The sequence below is a fragment of the Armigeres subalbatus genome, chromosome 2, assembly GCF_024139115.2.
Source record: "Armigeres subalbatus isolate Guangzhou_Male chromosome 2, GZ_Asu_2, whole genome shotgun sequence".
Taxonomy (NCBI): Eukaryota; Metazoa; Arthropoda; class Insecta; order Diptera; family Culicidae; genus Armigeres; species Armigeres subalbatus.
The window spans coordinates 27,387,584-27,399,772 of NC_085140.1; the positions used below are offsets into that span (position 1 = coordinate 27,387,584).

The 12,189-nt window shown below is 41.1% G+C and overlaps 1 protein-coding gene across 2 annotated transcripts in view; it reads right to left on the reverse strand.

Moving 5' to 3' along the window:
- The window catches only part of LOC134218367 (serine-rich adhesin for platelets), a 428,012-nt gene that overhangs the window by 254,568 nt on the left and 161,255 nt on the right, over positions 1 to 12,189 (reverse strand). The window lies entirely within an intron of this gene.

Genomic DNA, 12,189 nt, shown 5'->3' on the forward strand with positions numbered 1-12,189 from the left:
TGGTCTTACCATATTACCACATCTCCTCCAAATGAGGTGTATGGTACTAATAAACGAAAACACAGATTTGCTAAGTTTGATTGGGAACCACTAACGTTCTATTATATTCACAACACTTCAAAAATAGGCATAATTATACCTTTACGTGCTTTCGGATAAATTTGTTTAAACACCCGTATTGCCACATCGTTCCCTGAGTACTTATCCAATTATTTTCAATGAGTTATTAGAGCTCCGTACATCCATAAATTGCGGGCAAACAGTAGTCGCTCTTCAGATTCACGAAAACATCAAGCCGTGTCGAACAATGGACGCCGAACGCCATACAAGCAAGTACACAGCCATTATTCGCTGCTCATGATTTATGTATCAGCAACATGTTCAACCGTTTTTTTTTCTACCTTAATGGCAATGATGTTGCTGGTGATGTTTTTTCTGTTGTACCGCTTTGTACCCTAAACGGTCTCGTTTCCGTCTCTTCATTGCGTTACGTTAGAATGTAACTTAGAGCTACCTTGCCCTGAACTTCAATTTCCCTTTCATTTACATTCTGATTCATCCTGTAACGATGACGGCTACCATTCAGTGTAACAGTGATGAGGGGTAATTGAGCGAAAGCGTCAACAAAGTCTTTCTCCAGTTAGCTGGCGGCGCACACTGGGGCAAATTGTAATATTAGGATTGAAACAAAATTATGCTACGAACAATCAACGAGATAACAACGAGATTCACAGTATCGAAAAAGGGTTAGCGTTTAGAAGCTTGGAATATGGAACGGCAGTCTCTCAGTCTCTTCGGAAGTACACGCACAGAGTCGTAGCGTAGGCTCCCAGCGCCCTAGGCAAAACCTATATTGGGCGCCCCTTACTCTCTTTTATGTGCAAAATTAAGTGCATGAGTAGGAGTAGTAGGGAGATTGGAAATTAAACTTTTTCTGCGATGCATCTTGTGCCGAATATCATAAAATCCTATACAAAAAAAACCCACTAACAATAAAGGAACAAAACTTGCTAGAACCATCATCTATTTTAAAAAGCGATGCTTATTCATAAAGTTTCGACTGTTTAGTTCTTGTTTACTTAACCTCAGTTCATCTAGTGTTGAATAAGGTCATCAACAACGAACTACGATTTTTTAGTCTTATTGTAAAATTGTGTTAAGTTGTAGTTTAAAATAAAAGAAGAAAAACTCAGTTAATCGAGGTAACAAAAATTGATATTTCACCTGTATTTGTCCAGAATTTAGTCTGGACTGCGCGGATTTGACACGGAACGGATATCATGTCGCAAGGTAATGGACCGGATTTGATTAAAGTTGAACTTCATCTATATAAAAATCATCTTCATAAAAAAATGACTTCGATGACTCTAGGGTTATGTCCACTCGCAATTCCTACTTCCAGTACAGTTTTTCATATGAGTACATCTACATGGAGTTTATTACAGCATACAGAATTACAAATCAATCGCGTTTAAATTGATGAACAGCATTTCTACGATATTATCGACATTAGGGCCTACCATGACGTTAACATCGACTCCAAGTATTTTAATGTTTGACTCCCAGCTTTTTAAACTAAAATTTTTGAATCTGTTTTGCATCAAAACTTGGCTTGGTTTTCCTGCAATCAATCTTAAAATTCGTTTATAGGAAAGTATTATGAGGACATTTGCCCATCTAGCTACAACCCGAACATCCCAGAACGAGGTATTATTAGCATTTCCTAGTAACACAGTTCAGTTCAATCTGGTCACAGCAACTCATTTGTGACTAGTTTTTATTGTATATAACTCACATAAACTGCTTTGCGACATGTTTGTTGCTCAAGTTCTGCGGTGTTTCGGAAGAGATGGGCTACCATCGATTAAGAACCAATCAAAAAGTGTCCACTTTTTTCGGGAAACGAGCATTACATGATAATAAATTGTAATGAGCTGGACCACATTTCCTTGGAATACTCTTCTGAGAACTTTTTCGACAGAATTACGACTTTTACGATGCTAGTAGTTAAAATTCGAAACTAATAAAAAAGCAGTCTCTCTGGCTCACTCAGCAAGTGCCGAACACATTGCTAAAGGCTTGTTTTGTTTTTATTTTTGGTTAGAAAATCAGTTTTGACGTTGGACAACGTCTTACCCGAAGGTACTGGGTTCAAATCAGAATCTAAAATTGGGGACCATCACGAAATCATGTAAGATTTTGAATGTTAATAGAGCCTCTATCTACCGATGGATTTTCGAGATTTATATATCAATTGACTCGGAAACTCTCCAGAAATTTGTCAATTTCATTGAAATTTTTGATTATTTACGATAAACTATTGAAAATTTCAATTCTTGTCATACCCAGTAAAAATATCAGAACTAACCAATCCCGTTCATGCATTCCCAACATCAGAATATTGTAAGTTACGGGCCTTGTGACCCACCGTTTCATTTTCTTCGGGTATAAGAAGGCCCATGATTCGCGCTCGCGCGACATTCCTGTACGATGATCCACGGTGAGTGTTCACAAAGAGCGCACAGAATGATGGCTTTGTTGGCGGTCCTAGCATGGATGGCGATGGTTTCCGCATCTGTAGCGGTTTAGCGGCAAACTATCGAGTGGCTATCGTCAGCGTCAGCGGCACTCCAGTGAAATTTTCTTGCATGTTTCTGGATCAGGTTTTTTTGCAGGACCAATAAATTGTTTCTTTTCAGGGCCGCCATTTTATACAAATTCTTGTGTGAAGAAATTTGTTCAAAGTGCAAATAAACCGCTTTGCGACGCCAGAAACTTGCCGTCCGTAGTAGAGTCACGAACACGCGTAGGAGGGAGATGCTACAAATCGCAGGGATGGCATCAGTGGCAGCCAAGGATTTTTTTCATGATTCTTATTTGGTTTTGTTACTGTTTATGACTGGGAAGGCGAATTATTGAAAATCAATCGTTTTCAAGTATCACACTTTTATGGAAGTAAAGGTTTAGCCTTTAAAATTCGTCACAATTTTGTTTACAGTGCAAATTATAATCGCTTGGTGACAGCAGAAAGAGAAGCCGCAAAAATGTATTCGCATGGTTGGAAATAAAACCTGAAACAAGTAGCAGACTACCAACTAAAATTATAATCTTGAGGAGAAATTTCACTTCACTGCTACTGCTGCTATCCATGCGAATAATTTTCTACAGCGTCTCTCTTTCTCTGACACGCATTCGTGATTCTGCTACTGACGGAAACTATCTGCCATCACCAACCGAATCATTTGTACTTTGATCAAAATTCGTCTCGCCTCAAATTATGGTTTAAGAGCTACTTTCACTGATGGTAGCCAATCGATGGTACTTCAGACGCCACCGTCGCAGAAATGTGCTCCATACAGGTCACCATCGTAGCGGAAGAGACAAGACAATTTCATCTAAGTGCTGCTGATAACGACGACCGCACGACCCACACCACCGGCTGGAATAAAATTTTCGGCAGGAGCTCCGCAGATGCCGATAGTGGAACCGCGGGCTGCTCTTCGCGACATCTCGAACGAAAAAGCTGCTTTCTTGTAATCAATAAAGTTAACCCTGTAACCACGCCCCTTTGGTGAGTGTTACGGTTACACAATATTTGCACTCATACCAATCAACAAAGAGGCGGGACTAATGGGCCTTCTTTATTGATTATAAGAAAACTGCTTTCCCCCGCGCGCGTGTCATTTCATAGCAGATAGCGGTTCCAGCATCGGCGGAGTTACTGAAACAAATTTTATTCCCGTCGATGGCGTGGGTCGCGTAGACGTCGTCGTAAGCTGATAGTGATTCGAAAGGTGCATTGTTGGAAAATAAATCGGTTCTTCTCAGGACCATCGTTCTATACAAGAGAAGATTGAGGCGAATTTTATTCAAATTGCAAATTAACCGCTTGGCTACGCCAGAAAGTTGCTGTTCGTAGCAAAATCGTAGGAAGAGGCTAACAATATTTATTCGCATGGATGGCGTCAGTGGCAGCTAAGTGAAATTTTCTCTCAAGTTTCCAATATCTACACAATTAAAATTCGAAATTTTACGATTGCCGAGAATCTAACAGCCGGGATCTCGGTAATAATTTCGATGAATCTCGGTAAAAAAATACAGAGATTTCGGTAGACTTTACCGAATTATCGCTAATCGTTACCGAGATCTCGGTAAAAAATCAACTTTGCCGAATTTCGGTGAAATTATGGCGAAATTTCGGTAAAGGAATTACAGAATTTCGGTAAAAAATGACCGAGATCTCGGCTGTTGGAATCTCGGCGAAATTTTTGCTAATAATTTACAACATAATTTACAACAAATAAATAATATAAAATAATTTACAACATGTTTGTTCAAAATGTGTCTCAGATACTTTACCATACTCACACACTTAAAATTTTCCGCCGATCTCGGCTGTGCAAATCTCGGTTAAAGTTCGTTAGCTGAAATATCGGCTGAATGGACGTATGATTACGGCGGCTCATTTGAGTGTCGCAGTAAACAAATTGCTTCTTCAGCTGGAATATCAGAAAAAATAATGAACCGAGCGCTCGGCTGTGCGGATCTCGGCAAAATAATGAAAAAATGCCGAGCTGAACTATGTGTGCTGAACTATGTATTTCAACCAACAAAACAATAAATAATACTTTAATAAACACTAAAATCACAACCATAATGAACTACAATGCGTATTGTGTTACAATAATATCCTTACGCTGTCCAACCTCTACCTTGAAGTCGTGTCTTGTACACAACCCTTCTGATTTTTTTTTTCTAGTTGGCGTAGATTTGATTATGTTTGTATGAAGTGTTTTCTATTATTTATCCGTACTGTACTGACGTCTGAACAATACCAAAAGGGTAAGTGCTAGTCCGTTTTTATTCTTTTTGTAATTTATTATTATGAATAAATGATTAAATAAATTAACACGTTTATGTTATGGTTTCTCAAGAGCACCATGACAAGGTCCTGCTATTTATACCATTCACAGAGAGCAATCTCATTGAAGGCGCGCCTCTTTGTCAACAGAAAATCAATCCTTACTTGAGAAAACAGAACAGTAATACTGTTATGTCCGTTATGTTTTATGCGGCCAAACGTCCAAATCGGCCAAATGTCATATTCGACCAAATGTATCATGATGGGGAAGAGTCGTTTGACCGAAACCCATTCGGCCGAAGGCCGTTGGTCGTTTTGCCTTAAGGGTCATTTGGCCGAAAGTGTCATTTGGCTGAAATGATCATAAGGCCGAAAGGGTCATTTGACCGCAAGGGTCATAAGGCCGAAAGGGTCATTTAGCCGGAAGGGTCATTTGGCCGAAAGGGTCATTTGGCCGAAAGGGTCATTTGGCCGAAAGGGTCATTTGGCCGAAAGGGTCATTTGGCCGGAAATGTCGTTTGGCCGAAAGGGTAATATCGGCTGAATGGACGTATGATTACGGCGGCTCATTTGAGTGTCGCAGTAAACAAATTGCTTCTTCAGCTGGAATATCAGCAAAAATAATGAACCGAGCTGTGCGGATCTCGGCAAAATAATGAAAAAATGCCGAGCTGAACTATGTGTGCTGAACTATGTATTTCAACCAACAAAACAATAAATAATACTTTAATAAACACTAAAATCACAACCATAATGAACTACAATGCGTATTGTGTTACAATAATATCCTTACGCTGTCCAACCTCTACCTTGAGGTCGTGTCTTGTACACAACACTTCTGATTTTTTTTTCTAGTTGGCGTAGATTTGATTATGTTTGTATGAAGTGTTTTCTATTATTTATCCGTACTGTACTGACGTCTGAACAATACCAAAAGGGTAAGTGCTAGTCCGTTGTTATTCTTTTTGTAATTTATTATTATGAATAAATGATTAAATAAATTAACACGTTTATGTTATGGTTTCTCAAGAGCACCATGACAAGGTCCTGCTATTTAGACCATTCACAGAGAGCAATCTCATTGAAGGCGCGCCTCTTTGTCAACAGAAAATCAATCCTTACTTGAGAAAACAGAACAGTAATACTGTTATGTCCGTTATGTTTTATACGGCAAATGTCCTAATCGGCCAAATCTCATATTCGGCCAAATGTCATATTCGACCAACTGTATTATGGGGAAGGGTCGTTTGACCGAAACCCATTCGGCCGAAGGCCATTGGTCGTTTTGCCTAAGGGTCATTTGGCCGGAAGTGTCATTTGGCTGAAATGGTCATAAGGCCGAAAGGGTCATTTGACCGCAAGGGTCATTAGGCCGAAAGGGTCATTTGGCCGAAAGGGTCATTTGGCCGGAAAGGTCGTTTGGCCGAAAGGGTAATTAGGCCGAATAGGACATTTGGCGGAAAAGTCCGCGGAGAAGAGAAGCGCGGAATGAGTAGTGAGACGTCTCACTACTCACTTTTCACCTTACTGTGAAGTGAGAAATGAGGAGTGAGAAGTTAGACGTCTCACTTCTCGTTCCTCATTTCTCACTTCTCGTGCATGAGCATGAGCATTATGACCGCACAATTCGTAGTTGCTAGTCCTTGATTGACTGAACTTGCGAAAATGTACAGAGAACACAATGAATAGGGCTTGGGATTAGCTACCCATTATCAATCTACTCGTTTCGGGAGCTCAAATATTTAAAGTCAATAACGGCACCGGCTACGTCCTTACGGTCATATAGGAATGGAAGGATTGTTAGTCCGACTCTCGTTGCTACTAGAGACCGAGTATACCTCTGCATCTCCACGATTGTCTTGGAATAGGGTTTCGTTTTATTAACAGAGGATAATTTATCTGTATTCACTTTGGTAAGCGATGGGATCTATGGGATGGGAAATAACACTAATACGAGTTAAAACATGCACGCCCAGTGGCATATGAAAACTGAGGAGATTCGCGTTTTGGACGACCGCACGAAAGCGCATCACTTTGTACTCACTTGCTCGATGGCTACAGCAAACTATTGAAGATCGCGCTTTTTTCGACCGCGCATTACATGCGCATGTGCCACCGAACACAAGATAGATATTTAAATTTCTTTCCCGACGACTAAAACATACACTGCACTTACTTGTTCGATGGCTACTCTACTTATCGGCCGCGCAATCCAGAACACAATATTTCGGCAGATCGGTGCGATCCTTCAGCTGTCCGAAACAAGCTCTGCACTGACTTGCTCGATGGCTACTCTTATTGCCATTGCAGAACACAATATTTCAGCCGATCGCGCGATCGTTCTGCTGTCCGAAACAAGAGAAAACCCGCACTGAACTGATTAACTTTATTACCGGCCGCGCAATCCATTCCTCATTTCTCACTTCTCGCTGTAAAAAATGAAAAGCGCAAAGTGAGTAGTGAGACGTCTCACTTCTCTTTTCAAGCTCATATTTTTTTACACGTCAAAAGGCCTTCCGCTAATTGTCGGTAGTGATGCAAATGCTCATCACATCATCTGGGGTAGCTCGGATATCAATCTGAGAGGCTCCAGCTTGATGGAATACTTAAGTAGTACCGAACTTGGTTTACTTAACATAGGCAATCGCCCAACCTTTATGGTATCTAATAGAGCAGAAGTATTAGACATAACTCTCTGCTCCAATAGAATCAGTCACGAGTTGACGAATTGGCATGTGTCAGATGAGGAATCCATATCTGACCATCGCTACATCTATTTTGATCAGTTGAATGTTTCTTCGCAGACCTTGCGTTTTAGAAATCCCCGTTCAACCAACTGGGATCTCTATACAGAGTTGCTCTCGACAAAATTTCATGGATATCTACCATCCATTGAAACTCCTACCGACTTGGATGATGCCGTTGATACTACAACGTTGCATATCGTGGAAGCTTTTGAAGAAGCTTGCCCCTTGCGTTCTGTGAAAACCTCAAGAGGAACCCCGTGGTGGAATTCCGATTTGGCTAAGCTCAGGAAGCAGTGTAGAAGGAGTTGGAACAGACGCCATCCAGCAGGGACGGATTCTTTCAAGTTGGCTCGCAAAGCTTACAAGAAGGCTCTACGATCTGCTGAACGATTCGGCTGGAAAAACCTTTGTGCAAATGTTTCCAATTTGAGTGAAGCCACTCGATTGAACAAAATTCTTGCGAGATCCAAGGATTTCCAAGTTGGCGAAATTCGCAAGCCAAATGGCGACTACACTTCTTCTGACGAAGAAGCGTTAGAGCACTTATTTGATACACACTTCCCTGGATGTGTAGATATTGCATCTTCGGATGTGCCTGATGGCTTTTCATGTAGTTATGGGTCTTGGGCTCAGGCTCGTAGAATCATAACTACTGAATCGATTCAATGGGCTCTTAATAGTTTTGCTCTTTACAAATCTCCAGGGGAAGATGGGATTTATCCCGTTCTTCTTCAGAAGGGTTTTGAGCATATCAAACATGTTTTGAAAAAACTTTCAGTATGCAGTTTTGCTACTGGGTATATTCCCATATCCTGGCGGGATGTCACTGTAAAGTTTATCCCAAAAGGAGGACGTGCTTCGTATGAAGAAGCAAAGAGTTTTAGACCCATCAGTCTGACCTCATTTCTTCTGAAATGCTTAGAACGCATTATCGATCATCACATTCGTGATGACTGTTTGGCAAACATGCCTCTTCATGTTAATCAACATGCTTACCAATCTGGAAAGTCCACCGTGACTCTTCTACACAAGGTTGTCTACGACATCGAAAAAGCATTTGCTCAAAAGCAATCATGCTTGGGTGCGTTCTTAGATATTGAGGGTGCTTTTGACAACGTGTCTTTCGATGCAATATTGGAAGCCGCACGTTGTCATGGGCTACCTAATATAATTACCAAATGGATTCACCAGATGCTTAAAAACCGACATCTCTACTCGACATTACGTCAAGCAGCGATTAGGAAATTAAGTGTCTGTGGCTGCCCTCAAGTGGAGATAATACTTTTGTGGAACCTCGTTGCAGATACGCTATTGAGATTACTCAATAATGGCGGTTTTCCTACCTATGGATTTGCCGACGACTATCTAATAATAATAGCCGGTTTGTGTATTACTACTTTATTCGACCTGATGCAAAATGCTCTTCAGGCAGTCGAAAGTTGGTGTCGCCAATATGGCCTTTCGGTTAATCCGAATAAAACATCTATTGTACTTTTCACGGAAAAACGTAACCGTAATGGTATTCGCCCATTACATCTTTTTGACTCTGAAATCAATGTAACGGATCAGGTAAAGTATGTGGGACTAATTCTTGATTCCAAGCTCTCCTGGACTCCTAACATTGAGTTCAGAGTCAAAAAGGCGTGTATGGCTTTCGGTCAATGCCGACGAACTTTTGGTAAAACTTGGGGTCTTAAACCTAAATATATCAAATGGATTTACACAACAGTTGTACGACCAATTTTGGCTTATGGATGTCTTGTGTGGTGGCAAAAGGGTGAAGTGAGAACAATTCAGTCTAAATTAGGCCATCTTCAAAGGATGTGCCTAATGGCAATTACTGGTGCGTTCTCTTCGACTCCCACGGCTGCTCTCGAGGTTCTTCTCGACGTTGTCCCACTACACATACATCTCAAACAAGAAGCACTTTCTTGTACTTACCGATTATGGGTTCTCGGTTTCATGGAAGAGAATCCTGTAAACCGCAGTTCTACACACACTTCGTTGTTACAACTCATGGTTGATTGGGACAGAACAGTCCTTGCTCCAAGTGATCTCACACTCGCTAGTAGTTTCCTTATAGGACATTTTCAACACAATTCCCCTCGCGGGATGAGTGGACATCTGGCTATTTGGAGAGAAGTATGTCGGACAGCATTGTTTGTTATACTGACGGCTCCCTCTTCGAAGGTAGAGCGGGTGCAGGTGTCTACTCGCGTGAGCTAAGATTGGAACAGTCCCACTCACTGGGTAGACACTGCACTGTCTTTCAAGCGGAAATATTTGCCATTATGTGTGGAGTGCAATCCGCACTGCAGAAACACATAATGGGCAAAGTAATATACTTCTGTTCAGATAGTCAAGCAGCTATCAAAGCCCTCGCTTCGGCCAACTCAAGGTCGAAGTTAGTAATCGCATGTCGAACTCAAATAGAGGAACTAAATTCAGTTAATACATTGCACCTTATATGGGTACCTGGCCATTCTTCCATAGCTGGAAACGAATTGGCTGATGAGTTAGCTCGCACTGGAGCATCACAAGACTTTTTTGGTCCTGAGCCAGCTATTCCAATATCTAAGTGTTGGGTGAAGCGTTTGATTAGCTCTTGGGCTTCCACTCAGCACAAACGGTATTGGAGTAGTTTGGATTCATGTCGACAAACAAAATTGTATATCCGAGAGCCATCTCCGGTAGTAGCTAACTATTTAGCCAATCTGTCTAAACAGAATTGCAGTGTCTTAGTCAAGGCCTTGACAGGTCACTGCCGACTCAACTATCACATGACAAATATTCAACGTGTTGAATCCTTTGTCTGTGATGGTTGTGAATCCGATTATGGAACTTCTTATCATCTGATATGTAACTGCCCAGTTTATGCGCAACTGCGTTTCCAAATATTTGGTAAACACTTACTAAGTGAAATTGACTACAGAAACCTGAACCTTCAAAGTATTCTGTTGTTCATAACCCGTTGTGGTAAGGAGCTATGAGATTTTGAACGTGTTGTATACGTTGTATGCCCTCTTCAAGGGTACCTTTCCCAAACTTCCCATTTTTCTCCCATCCATATTCCTTTCCTTTTTGTTCACTTCCTTTTCCGTCAGGTGCGTGATGAGAAAGGCTGTGAAGGCGATGGCACAAATCTCCCGAATTGAGGTGAACGTGCCCCTGGAGCCGACGTTCTGATACCTGATACCTGATTCCTCATTTCTCACTTCTCGCTGTAAAAAATGAAAAGCGCAAAGTGAGTAGTGAGACGTCTCACTTCTCTTTTCAAGCTCATATTTTTTTACAGTGAGAAGTGAGAAATGAGGAGTGAGAAGTGAGACGTCTCACTTCTCACTCCTCATTCATCATTTTTCGCTGTAAAAAGTGAGAAGCGTGAAGTGAGTAGTGAGACGTCTCACCACTCACTTCGCGCTCCTCATTTTTTACAGTGACAGATGAGAAATGAGGAATGAGAATTGAGAAGTCTCTCTTCTTACTCCTAATTTCTCACTTTTCAAATGACTTATTCGGCCAAATGTCCTATTCGGCCAAATGACCCTTTCGGCCAAATGACAATTTCGGTCAATCGACCCTTTCGGCCAAATGACCCTTTCGGCCAAATGACCCTTTTGGCCAAACGACCCTTTCGGCCAAATGACTCTTTCGGCCAAACGACCCTTTCGGCCTAATGACCGTTTCGGCCAAATTACCCTTTCCCATTCGGCCAAAGGTCCTATACAAATGCAAATTACGGCAAATGACTTATTCGATCCGTTCGGCCAAATGACTTTCAGCCAGATGGGTTTCGGCCTAATGGTTTCTTCGGCCTAATGGCATTCGGGCAAATGGTTTTCGGCCGAATGGGTTTCGGCCAAACGACCCTCCCCCTTTTAGTTTATTCGAGTTCCATCGGAGACTTTGGCAAAACAAGAACAATTTCAAGGATGTGAATGATTATGAATTATTAAAAAATCTATTCGAGCATATAGACATTATTTTTGAATACTATTCATTTCCAATAATGTCTTACTCCGATTTTCTTAAACGACTTTCAGAGGTTTTAGTTCAACTAAATCAGGTGCATGCCCCAATGTGTGGATCTGGTACCAACTGACAAAGAGATAGGAACTGTTAGATAGCTGGAATGCTAATATAGTCTCTTACTCTTTAAGCTTGTCATTTGACGACGAATTGAAGTTGCATAGCGAAATCGAGAAAATGTAATTTTAAATCAAATTGGATAGTTTTTGAAGCTGAAAGGTAGTCTTGCTCGACGATTTGGAATGTAAGGATTTTTGTGAACGTAAAATTAATTTAATCATGAATTCAAAACAAAAATATGAAATTTATGAGAAATCGTTCAACGTCAATAATCAAATATTATTGCTATATTTGGGACATAAAACTGGTATCGTACCCAAAAGTAATAGACCCCAATAAAACCCCATTCACGTGACGTCATTCAACATACCGTCATCCGGCAACATACTCATGCCACACCATCATTGCCTGTACCTTACTGTCGTGCGGCATGACCTACAACTTCCTTTCGTTTTGTGTGCATTTTGAAACGGTTGCCCTGCGGTTTACGAG